Source organism: Mirounga leonina, unplaced genomic scaffold (genome assembly GCF_011800145.1).
Source record: "Mirounga leonina isolate KUSES-001 unplaced genomic scaffold, KU_Mleo_1.0 Mir_169, whole genome shotgun sequence".
Lineage (NCBI taxonomy): Eukaryota > Metazoa > Chordata > Mammalia > Carnivora > Phocidae > Mirounga > Mirounga leonina.
Window position 1 is genome coordinate 5,814,143 of NW_023270431.1, and position 12,260 is coordinate 5,826,402.

The window sequence follows — 12,260 nt, forward strand, 5'->3', positions numbered from 1 at the left end:
AAACTTCTCTAATATGTCAGCATGTTTGTTGGACTTAAAATATTTCTGATGACAGTCAAGGTCAAGTATTAGCTTGCATGCAGCACAGCCTAAATAATCGTCTCAACAAACTGTCCCAAATAATGATGACGTGATAGGTAAAGAATACATTTTGGTCGCTAAATTAATAAAGGATTTAACTTCTAAGTGACATCTGACATGTCAAATAATTTCAATATATTCAACTACAGACAATAAATGACAACATAGTATTATTGGCAAAAACATTTTGGAACCCTTGTGGAGGAGATAGATGAGAAAATACCCTGCCAGCAGGCGATCTCTGGGGAGCCACCATAAGCAGGACCAGAGAACGGCCTCAGAGTCTTGCTAAAGCGTAACAACAAATGTAGCATATAACATTCCCATGCCAAGGAAGAAAAGCAGTTGACCCCCTCACCTAAGCACACCAATAAGAATTTTCAACAAAGGCACTGAGTAAACCATCAGCTTAAAACCAAATGTAGTAGATTGTGAATAGAAGGCTTAAGTAGGAGAGTGTAGACTATATTATTTTTGTTACATTGAGATATGCATAGATAATAACACAAATATCACAGTTTTTTTTTCATGGCCATAATGACAATCAATTGTGTTAAAATGAAAATGCATGCATTTATTTGCACTTGTTACCTGTGAGGTAAAGTTTTCTTTCCAAACATTCAGTCCTTTTTTTTTTTTTTTTTTTTTTGAGGTGGGGAAGGCAGATAGGAAAAAGTGTCATAATATAAGTGTGCACAAAGTAATTTGGAGGCAGAGGACTAATAAAGTAATTTTTGGGATTTGGAGAAGGCATCTCATTGGTGGTCATGTTTGTTCTGGATTTTGAATTATAAACAGTTTTGGATCTCTAATGACAACCATCTCAGGCAGGCATTTGGCTGATGCTGTATGGTATGTTTGTCAGCAAAAGTTACCAGTGAGTCATTTATTTTCTGTTTTTGAAAGGGGAAAGAGACAAATACTTTAGAAACTTCATGTGCATATGGCAAAGTTAATGTTTGTATGTTTCCTCCCATTTCCAAAGGGACAGAGCACAAGAGACCTATAATCAAAGTTCCAAGTTTATTCTCCAAACAGGCCTGGTTATGACTGAATAATAATTCAATTTAAAACCCCAAAGTCTCATTGGAAAAATAATATCAATTGAGTCTAAATATTAACATTCTGCTGCTTTAATAACATCCAAACAACATACTATATAGCACAATAGTTGGCCAACAACCTAGCCAATCTCTGTCTTGATTTCCTAAGGTTTCAGATTCTGACTCTACTTGAGAAGGTAACACTGAAAAAACTTTGTAGAAGAAAGTAAAACATCTGTGGCATTTTAGCATAAGAATTCATGAGTTATGGATTTGTTTCATTTATGACCTAGGTCTAATAAAAGTGATAGAGTCACAAAGTGGTAAGAAGCCTATGAAGATAAACTGGAAGTAAATGCATGATCATATTCATGAGGATATTAAGGCCCAGAGAGAATGTCAGTAACTTGTTCATCAGACATAGCATTAGCCAAATGTTCATCAGGGTTCAGCACTTCAATAATAGCTGGAAGCTTTAATATCTTACTTTAATAATGGACAGTCAACTAGTAAGAACATTAACAAGAAAATAAGAGACTTAGGGGCACCTGGGTGGCTCAGCCGGTTAAGTGTCTAATTTCAGCTCAGGTCATATCTCAGGATCCTGAGATCCAGCCCCACATCAGGCTCCCCACTCAGCAGGGAGTCTGGTTGTCACTCTCCCTCTGCCCCTCCCCCTGCTTGTGCTCTCTCTGTCTCTCTCTCAAATAAATAAAATCTTTTTTAAAAAAGAAAAAAATAAAATAGGAGACTTGAGTAGCACTACAAACCAACTGGAACTAATAGACATCTATAGAATACTCAGCAACAGCAAAATTATATATATTCTTCTCAAGTGTGAGTGGAACTTTTTTTAGGATATACCATATGCTAGGCATAAAACAAACCTCATTAAATGTAAAATAATAATAATAATATTAATAATAATAATAATAATACCACCACCACCACCACCATGAGGTATGTTTTCTAATCATAATGGAATAAAAGTAGAAAACACTAATGAAAGAAATCTGGGAGATACATAATTATGTAGAAATTATACAACACATTCCTAAATTACCAGTGGGTCAAAGAAGAAATCACAGGAGAAAACAAAAAATACTCTGAGAGGAATAAAAATAAAGATACGCAAGATACACACAATACTAAAACTTATGGAATTCAGCTAAAGTAACGCTCAGAGGGAAATTTTATAGTTATAAATGCCTATATATATAAAGAATAGATATTACATACACACACACAAACACACACAAAGAGGCAGAAAGATCTCAAGTTAATAACCTAATCTTCTACCTAAGACAGAGGAAAAAGAAAAGCAAAGTAAACCTAAAGAAAACAGAAGGAAATAATAAAGATTAAAGTGGAAATTCTTGAACCAGAGAAGAGAAAATCATTGAAACCAAAAGCTGATTCTTTGGAAAATTCAACACAATTGACACACCTTTAGCTAGACTGACCAAAAAGAGAGGTGGGGTGGGGGTAGGGTGGGAAGAAGAGAGAGAGAAGACTCCAATTACTAGAATCAGAAGTATAAGAGAGGACAGTGAGCACTGTGAATTGTGTTAAGACTGTTGAATCACAGACCTGTACCTCTGAAACAAATAATACATTATATGTTAAAAAAAAAAAAGAAGAAAATGATAGCAGGAAGGGAAAAATGAAGGGGGGAAGTCAGAGGGGGAGATGAACCATGAGAGACTATGGACTCTGAGAAACAAACTGAGGGTTCTAGAGGGGAGGGGGATGGTGGGATGGGTTAGCCTGGTGATGGGCACGTACTGAATAGAGCACTGGGTGTTACATGCAAACAATGAATCATGGAACACTACATCAAAATCTAATGATGTAATGTATGGTGATTAACATAACATAATAAAAAAAATGTAAGGGGCGCCTGGGTGGCTCAGTTGGTTAAGCGACTGCCTTCGGCTCGGGTCATGATCCTGGAGTCCCGGGATCGAGTCCCGCATTGGGCTCCCTGCTCGGCGGGGAGTCTGCTTCTCCCTCTGACCCTCCTCCCTCTCATACTCTCTGTCTCTCATTCTCTCTCTCTCAAAATAAATAAATAAAATCTTTAAAAACAAAAAAAAAAAAAAGAGAGAAAAAAATGTAAAAAAAAAACCCCCTAATGATGCACTGTATGGTGATCAACATAACATAATAAAATAAAAAATATAATATTCTTATCATTTATCTTAAAAAAATCTTTCAAAAAATTAAGAGTAGGATATATGTCAGTATACTAAATAACTTAGATGAAATGGACACAGTCCTAAAAAGACACACTATTAAAACTGACTCAAGAAGAAACAGAGAATTTTACAGATCTATAACATGCAAAGAGATTAGATTAGAAATTTTAAAATATCCCGTCCCTCCCCAAAGTCCAAACTCAGATGGCTTCATTGGTGAATTCTACCAAACATTTAAAGAAAAATTAATATCACCTTTTCAAAAAATCCTGTGAAAAAACAGAAAAGGGTGAAAACTCCCTAACTCATTCTATGAGGTTAGCATAACTCTGATCCCTAAAACCAGACTACCAGACAAAGACATGATAAGAAAAGAAAATCACAAATGAACATCTCTTATAAAAGTAGATGTGAAAATCTTCAACAAAATGCTAGCAAACTGAATCCAGCAACATACCAAGAAAGAAGAAGAGGGAGGAGGAGGAGGAGGAGAGAAAAGGAGTCCTTCAAAATTTAAACTTGCAGTTTTGACCTAGCAATTCCACTCCCAAGAAAAATGAAAACATCTCAAGTGATCTCAGAGAAAACTGTGAGAAGTAAAATTAAACTAGATGAAGTTTTGGGAGCCATTAATGATCACTCAAACTTTTATAGTCATATTCCATCCCTTCATCGTATTTACCCTTATTTTTATACATATATAAGCTTTTCTTTCTTTAAAATTTTGGGAGGCAGTTTCTTCTAACAGACCAAAATACACCCAAAATCTAGTGTGTGGCACTGATCTATTCACTAGCCTGATCATATTTGATCATATTCTTTTTTTTTTAAATCTTTTTTTTTTTCTTTTTCTTTTCTTTTTTCTTTCTTTCCCTTTCTTTTCCCCTGGTTTCAGGTCTCTTCTGATTTGTTTAGTGTATATTTTTCTGGGGTCATTGTTACCCTGATAGCATTTTGTTCTCTCATTCATCTATTCACCTCTGGACAAAATGACAAGACAGAAAAAATCACCTAAAAAAAAAAAGAACAAGAGGCAGTAACAACTGCCAGGGATTTAATCAATACGGACATTAGCAAGATGTCAGAAGTAGAGTTCAGAATGATGATTATAAAGATACTAGCTGGGCTTGAAAAAAGCATGGAAGATATTAGAGAGACCCTTTCTGGAGAAATAAAAGAACTAAAATCTAACCAAGTCGAAATAAAAAAGACTATTAATGAGGTGCAATAAAAAATGGAGGCTCTAACTGCTAGGATAAATGAGGCAGAAGAGAGAATTAGTGATATAGAAGACCAAATGATGGAAAATAAAGAAGCTGAGAAAAAGAGAGATAACTACTGGATCATGAGGGCAGAATTCAAGAGATAAGTGATACCATAAGACGAAACAATATTAGAATAATTGGGATCCCAGAAGAAAGAGAGGGGCCGAAGTTATATTGGAGCAAATTATAGCAGAGAACTTCCCTAATTTGGGGAAGGAAACAGGCATCAAAATCCAGGAGGCACAGAGAAACCCCTCAAAATCAATAAAAATAGGTCAACCCCCCGACATCAAATAGTAAAACTTACAAATCTCAGAGAAAAAGAGAAAATCCTGAAAGCAGCTCAGGACAAGAGATCTGTAACCTACAATGGTAGAAACATTAGATTGACAACAGACCTATCCACAGAGACCTGGCAGGCCAGAAAGGTCTGGCATGATATATTCAGAGCACTAAATGAGAAAAATATGCAGCCAAGAATACTATATCCAGCTAGGCTGTCATTGAAAATAGAAGGAGAGATAAAAAGCTTCCAGGACAAACAAAAACTAAAGGAATTTGCAAACACAAAACTAGCCCTACAAGAAATATTGAAAGGGGGCCTCTAAGCAAAAAGAGAGCCTAAAAGCAACATAGACCAGAAAGGAACACAGACAATATACAGTAACAGTCACCTTACAGGCAATACAATGGCACTAAATTCATATCTTTCAATAGTTACCCTGAATGTAAATGGGCTAAATGCCCCAATCAAAAGACACAGGGTATCAGATAGGATAAAAAACCAAGACCCATCCATATGCTGTCTGCAAGAGACTCATTTTAGACCCAAAGACACCTCCAGATTGAAAGTGAGGGGGTGGAAAACCATTTACCATGCTAATGGACACCAAAAGAAAGCTGGGGTGACAATCCTTATATCAGACAAATTAGATTTTAAACCAAAGACTGTAATAAGAGATAAGGAAGGACACTATATCCTACTTAAGGGGTCTATCCAACAAGAAGATCTAACAATTGTAAATATCTATGCCCCTAACATGGGAGCAACTAATTATATAAGGCAATAAATAACAAAAGCAAAGAAACACTTCGACAACAATACAATAATAGTAGGGGACTTTAACACCCCCCTTACTGAAATGGACAGATCATCTAAGCAAAAGATCAACAAGGAAACAAAGGCTTTAAATGACACACTGGACCAAATGGACTTCACAGATATATTTAGAACATTCCATCCCAAAGCAACAGAATACACATTCTTCTCTAGTGCCCATGAAACATTCTCCAGAATAGATCACATCCTAGGTCACAAATCAGGTCTCAACCAGTACCAAAAAATTGGGATCATTCCCTGCATATTTTTGGACCACAGTGCTTTGAAACTAGAACTCAACCACAAGAGAAAAGTTGGAAAGAACTCAAATACATGGAGGCTAAAGAGCATCCTAAAAAAGAATGAATGGGTCAACCAGGAAATTAAAGAAGAATTAAAAAAATTCATGGAAAGAAATGAAAATGAAAACACAACTGTTCAAAATCTTTGGGATACAGCAAAGGCAGTCCTAAGAGGAAAGTATATAGCAATACAAGCCTTTCTCAAGAAACAAGAAAGGTATCAAATACACAACCTAACCCTACACTTAAAGGAGCTGGAGAAAGAACAGCAAATAAAGCCTAAACCCAGCAGGAGAAGAGAAGTAATAAAGATCAGAGCAGATATCATTGAAACAGAAACCAAAAGAACAGTAGAACAGATCAACAAAACTAGGAGCTGGTTCTTTGAAATAATTAATAAGATTGACAAACTCCTGGCCAGACTTATCAAAAAGAAAAGAGAAATGACCCAAATAAATAATATCATGAATGAAAGAGGAGAGATCACAACCAACACCAAAGAAATACAAACAATTATAAGAACATATTATGAGCAACTATATGCCAGCAAATTAGATAATCTGGAAGAAATGGATGTATTCCTAGAGATGTAAAAACTACCAAAACTGAACCAGGAAGAAATAGAAAACCTGAACAGACCTATAACCACGAAGGAAATTGAAGCAGTCATCAAAAATCTCCCAACAAACAACAGCCGAGGGCCAGATGGCTTCCCAGGGGAATTCTACCAAACATTTCAAGAAGAATTAATACCTATTTTTCTGAAACTGTTCCAAAAAATAGAAATGGAAGGAAAACTTCCAGACTTGTTTTATGAGGTCTCCATTACCTTGATCCCCAAACCAGACAAAGACCCCATCAAAAAGGAGAATTACAGACCAATATCCTTGATGAACATGGATGCAAAAATTCTCACCAAAATACTAGCCAATAGGATCCAACAGTACATTAAAAGGATTATTCACCACAACCAAGTGGGATTTATCCCTGGGCTGCAAGGTTGGTTCAACATCTGCAAATCAATCAATGTGATACAATACGTTAATAAAAGAAAGAACAAGAACCATATGATCCTCTCAATAGATGCAGAAAAAGCATTTGACAAAGTACACCATCCTTTCTTGATCAAAACTCTTCAGAGTATAGGGATAGAGGGCACATACCTCTTAAAGCCATCTATGAAAAGCCCACAGCGAATATCATTCTCAATGGGGTAAAACTGAGAGCTTTCCCACTAAGGTCAGGAACACGACAGGGATGTCCACTATCACCACTGCTATTCAACATAGTACCAGAAGTCCGAGCCACAGCAATCAGACAACAAAAAGAAATAAAAGGCATCCGAATTGGCAAAGAAGTCACTCTCACTTTTTGCAGATGATATGATACTTTATGTGGAAAACCCAAAAGACTCCACCCCAAAACTACTAGAACTCATAACAGGAATTCAGTAACGTGGCAGGATAGAAAATCAATGCACAGAAATCAGTGGCATTCCTATACACCAACAACAAGACAGAAGAAAGAGAAATTAAGGAGTCGATCCCATTTACAATTGCACCCAAAACTGTAAGATACCTAGGAATAAATCTAACCAAAGAGGCAAAGAATCTGTACTCAGAAAACTATAAAATACTCATGAAAGAAATTGAGGAAGACACAAAGAAATGGAAAAACGTTCCATGCTCATGGATTGGAAGGCAAATATTGTGAAGATGTCAGTGCTACCTAGAGCAATCTACACATTTAATGCAATCCCTATCAAGATACCATCCACTTTTTTCAAAGAAATGGAACAAATAATCCTAAAATATGTATGGAACCAGAAAAGACCCTGAATAGCCAGAGGAATGTTGAAAAAGAAAAACAAAGCTGGTGGCATCACAATTCCAGACTTCAAGCTCTATTACAAAGCTGTAATCATCAAGACAGTATGGTACTGGCACAAAAACAGACACATAGATCAATGGAACAGAATTGAGAGCCCAGAAATGGACCCTCAACTCTCTGGTCAACTACTCTTTGACAAAGCAGGAAAGAATGTCCAATGGAAAAAAGACAGTCTCTTCAACAAATGGTGTTGGGAAAATTGGACAGCCACATGCAGAAGAATGAAACTGGACCATTTCTTTACACCACACAAAAAAATAGACTCAAAATGGTTGAAAGACCTAAATGTGAGACAGGAGTCTATCAAAATTCTAAAGGAGAACACAGGAAGCAACCTCTTCGACCTCAGCTGCAGCAACTTCTTTCTAGAAACATCACCAAAGGCAAGTGAAGTGAGGGCAAAAATGAACTATTGGGACTTCATCAAGATAAAAAGCTTTTGCACAGCAAAAGAAAGAGTCAAGAAAACCAAAAGACAACCGACAGAATGGGAGAAGATATTTTCAAATGTCATATCAGATAAAGGGCTAGTATCCAAAATCTATAAAGAACTTATCAAACTCAACACCCAAAGAACAAAGAATCCAATCAAGAAATGGGCAGAAGACATGAACAGACATTTTTCCAAAGAAGACATCCAAATGGCCAACAGACACATGAAAAAGTGCTCAACATCACTCGGCATCAGGGAAATCCAAATCAAAACCTCAATGGGATACCACCTCACACCAGTCAGAATGGCTAAAATTAACAAGTCAGGAAATGACAGATGTTGGCGGGGATGCAGAGAAAGGGGAACCCTCCTACACTGTTGGTGGGAATGCAAGCTGGTGCAGCCACTCTGGAAAACAGTGTGGAGGTTCCTCAAAAAGTTGAAAATAGAGCTACCGTACAACCCAGCAATTGCACTACTGGGTATTTACCCCAAAGATACAAATGTAGGCATCCAAAGGGGTGCATGCACCCTGATGTTTATAGCAGCAATGTCCACAATAGCCAAACTATGGAAAGAGACAAGATGTCCATCAGCAGATGAATGGATAAAGAAGATGTGGTGTATATATACAATGGAATATTATGCAGCCATCAAAAGGAATGAAAACTTGCCATTTACAATGACATGGATGGGACTGGAGGGTATTATCCTGAGTGAAATAAGTCAATCAGAGAAAGACATGTATCATATGATCTCACTGATATGAGGAATTCTTAATTTCAGGAAACAAACTGAGGGTTGCTGGAGTGGTGGGGGGTGGGAGTGATGGAGTGCCTGGGTGATAGACACTGGGGAGGGTATGTGCTATGGTGAGCACTGTGAATTGTTTAAGACTGTTGAATCACAGACCTGTACCTCTGAAACAAATAATACATTATATCTTAAAAAACGACGATAGTAGGAAGGGAAAAATGAAGGGGGGGAAATTGGAGGGGGAGACGATCCATGAGAGACTATGGACTCTGAGAAACAAACTGAGGGTTCTAGAGGGGAGGGGGTGGGGGATGGTTAGCCTGGTGATGGGTATTAAAGAGGGCACGTATTGAGTGGAGCACTGGGTGTTATGTACAAACAATGAATCATGGAACACTACATCAAAAATTAATGATGTATGGTGATTTACATAACATAATAACATTTAAAAAAAAATGATCACTGAACTTTATGGAGTGGTTTACTTTAAAAAGATCAGCTATAAAGGGAGGGCTGGGCCAACAGCAGGAGGGACAAGAGAGTGGTGCCCAGGCCTGTCACCGAGCCTGGGTCTGAGGCACTGGAGGTGGACCAGCCCTGGCCCCTGCCCCTATAGCATGGCCAGGTGGACTTTTGAGCCGTGACCCAGAGCCTGGCCAAGGATGACATCAAGCAGCTGATGGAGACCATCGAGAATGTCTGGAGATGGGAGAAGCACTGGGTGACTGTGGGCGACACTTCCCTTCATTTATGTTCAAGGTGCCAGTGGTAGACCCCAGGAGGAGGAGAAACAAAGGGGAAGTGGCAGGGCCGAGAGATACTGAGGCCTGGAGCAGCAGGGCATGGGTGCCAGTCCCCAAGGGGGTGGCCTCCTCATCCTGCCAGATCTCAATGATGAGAACAGTAACCAGAGTTTCCATTCGGAAGGCTCCCTGCAGAAGTGCACTGAGCCCAGCCCTGGAGGCACCCCCTGCCCAGCCACCCTGTGTCACCTGTGGGACCACTGGCAGAGGTCCCACAGGGTTCTCAGCCCCTGACGCTGGGCCAAGAGAGAGATCCTGGGGGCATAACTGCAGGCAGCAGTGATGAACTCTCAGTGCTGTCCAAGGAGGAGCCTGTTCCAGAACTCCTGGAGGCTGGGGCCCCTGAAGCTTATCCTGTCTTTGAGCCATGCCACCTCTCCCAGAAACAGCCCAGGTTGACACAGAGGACTCATCGCATCTGCCCAAATGTCCCTGAGCCCTGAGAAGCTGGCCTGCCTGTCCTGTCGCCCCAGAAGCACCTTTGGCTTTTTTCATATAAAGACCCTTTTGTTAAAAAAAATTAAAAATTAAAAAAAATGAAAGATCAAGTGTATAAATTGATATTCTTTTAAATGTCAAAATCTCATTCAAATTTAAATCGCCTATATAGTGGATAGTAATTAAGCAGCCCATAGATTTCTGGCTACGCTCTTCACATTAAGCAAAATCCTTTTTGTTGTTGCTGTTTTTAATTTGTTTGTTTGATTTTGAATAACGGTAAAGTGAAGGCCAAAAAGAGATTTTACTTTTACAAAATCAAGTTTTTGGTTCCTTTAAGTTCCCAATTATTTTAGGATAACATTTCTTATAATTCTTTCCATATATGATTTTTGGTGAGTATTCATTTCATTCCTGTTCAATTCAGCTGTTTGAAGATGAGGTCTATTTTTACATCTTGACTTTGTTTTTTCAATGACTTTGTTCTTTCAACAAAGCTATATAAAAGCTAACTATCCAGTGATTATTTCTAATTAAAGGGTTCTGATTTACAAAAAAAACAAAAACAAAAACAAAAAAACAAAAACAACCAAACAAAAAACAAACAAAACTTGTGGGAAATTAAAAAGAGAGTGTGGTGTGCCCTTTGCATACATGTCTGTACTAGTTCCCATTTCTGGGAAAATCATTTAAAGTACAGTATGTGTAACCTGTTTTTCTAGTAATTACAAATCAAGACATATGTCTTTGCAACAAGAAGAAGCTAGCTGCCATTTTAAGCATTCCTCTGCCCCTGCCGAGTTAATTCCATACACAAAAATCCTGACAAGGTAATTTTGAACGGAGCATCCTCCTGCTAGATCTTCCTTTTGCTGCATTTCTTCCTTTTGAATTGCAGGACTGCTCACCAGAAATGGAAGTATGCCATTAAACTGTTAGGTTTACTTTCCTTTAATACTTAAACCATGCCAGAAAGTCATAGAGGAAAAAAATTCTGCACAATGTCTAGACAAATTACATTTCCCTTTTCTGTTCTCTTGCCTTTACCATGTAATTCATCAACTAAAAAGGTTTATGGATGCTCATTGATTATAAATTTGACAGATTAATTTCACACATTTAAATTTGAATACACAGAACATAACTATCACACAGATTGAAGAGAACTGAAGCTATTTCTAAATTAGTCAATCTACTGATACTGTACTATGTAGAAAGAGTGAAGAATCAATATTAACTTTTCAACTTGTACCACTGAATAACATAAGTATGCAGTTTGCTTAACTAACAAACTATTTTCCTAAGTCTCTATCTATAACAAAAGTATGAGAAAAAAAGTGTGAGACCAGAGCAAAAGTACAGAGATAATCTAGCTAACTGAATGTGTTATTTTCTTTATGTTCAGACTGTAGCATTCACTATTCTCCAAACATTTAGCTAGTTGATACTAGATATGAAGTACTGTTCTGAGTCCTTGAGATAAATTGTTAAGGATTTAGTGGGAGAGACAGCCAAATTGCTAAGTTCTAGGAGAAATGCTATAGTAGATGTATGATTAAAGTAGACATAAAGAGGAAGAGAAATTAATTCCGACTAGCTGAATCTGAAAGAATTGATTTCACAGAGAAGAATATGCAAGCATACACACCACACATAAATGCACACAGGCACACAAAATGATTTCCAATCTGAGAAACCAGACTTGGAGTAGTCATGTGATTGCTTACTCTGTTATGAAGTGATGGGAAACACAATATGGTTGTATCTAATGATCTTTTACCTGCTTAATCCCTCAACTCAAGTGTGTGGACATAGAAAGGCTAGGGTAAAGGCAGACGGTTCTTTTATACCTGGTTAAATAATTCTGATTTATCCAGTCAACAGCTCAGAAAGGTTTTAGGGAGAGGGTTATGGTGGCAGTGTGGGGGATGCACCAGAAGTTAGGTTCCAAA

At 37.8% G+C, this 12,260-nt stretch overlaps 1 pseudogene; it reads left to right on the forward strand.

The window, feature by feature from the left end:
* LOC118017291 overlaps nt 1-10,306 on the forward strand; it is a 31,587-nt pseudogene extending 21,281 nt beyond the window's left edge.
* Nucleotides 10,307-12,260: the final 1,954 nt, after the last annotated feature.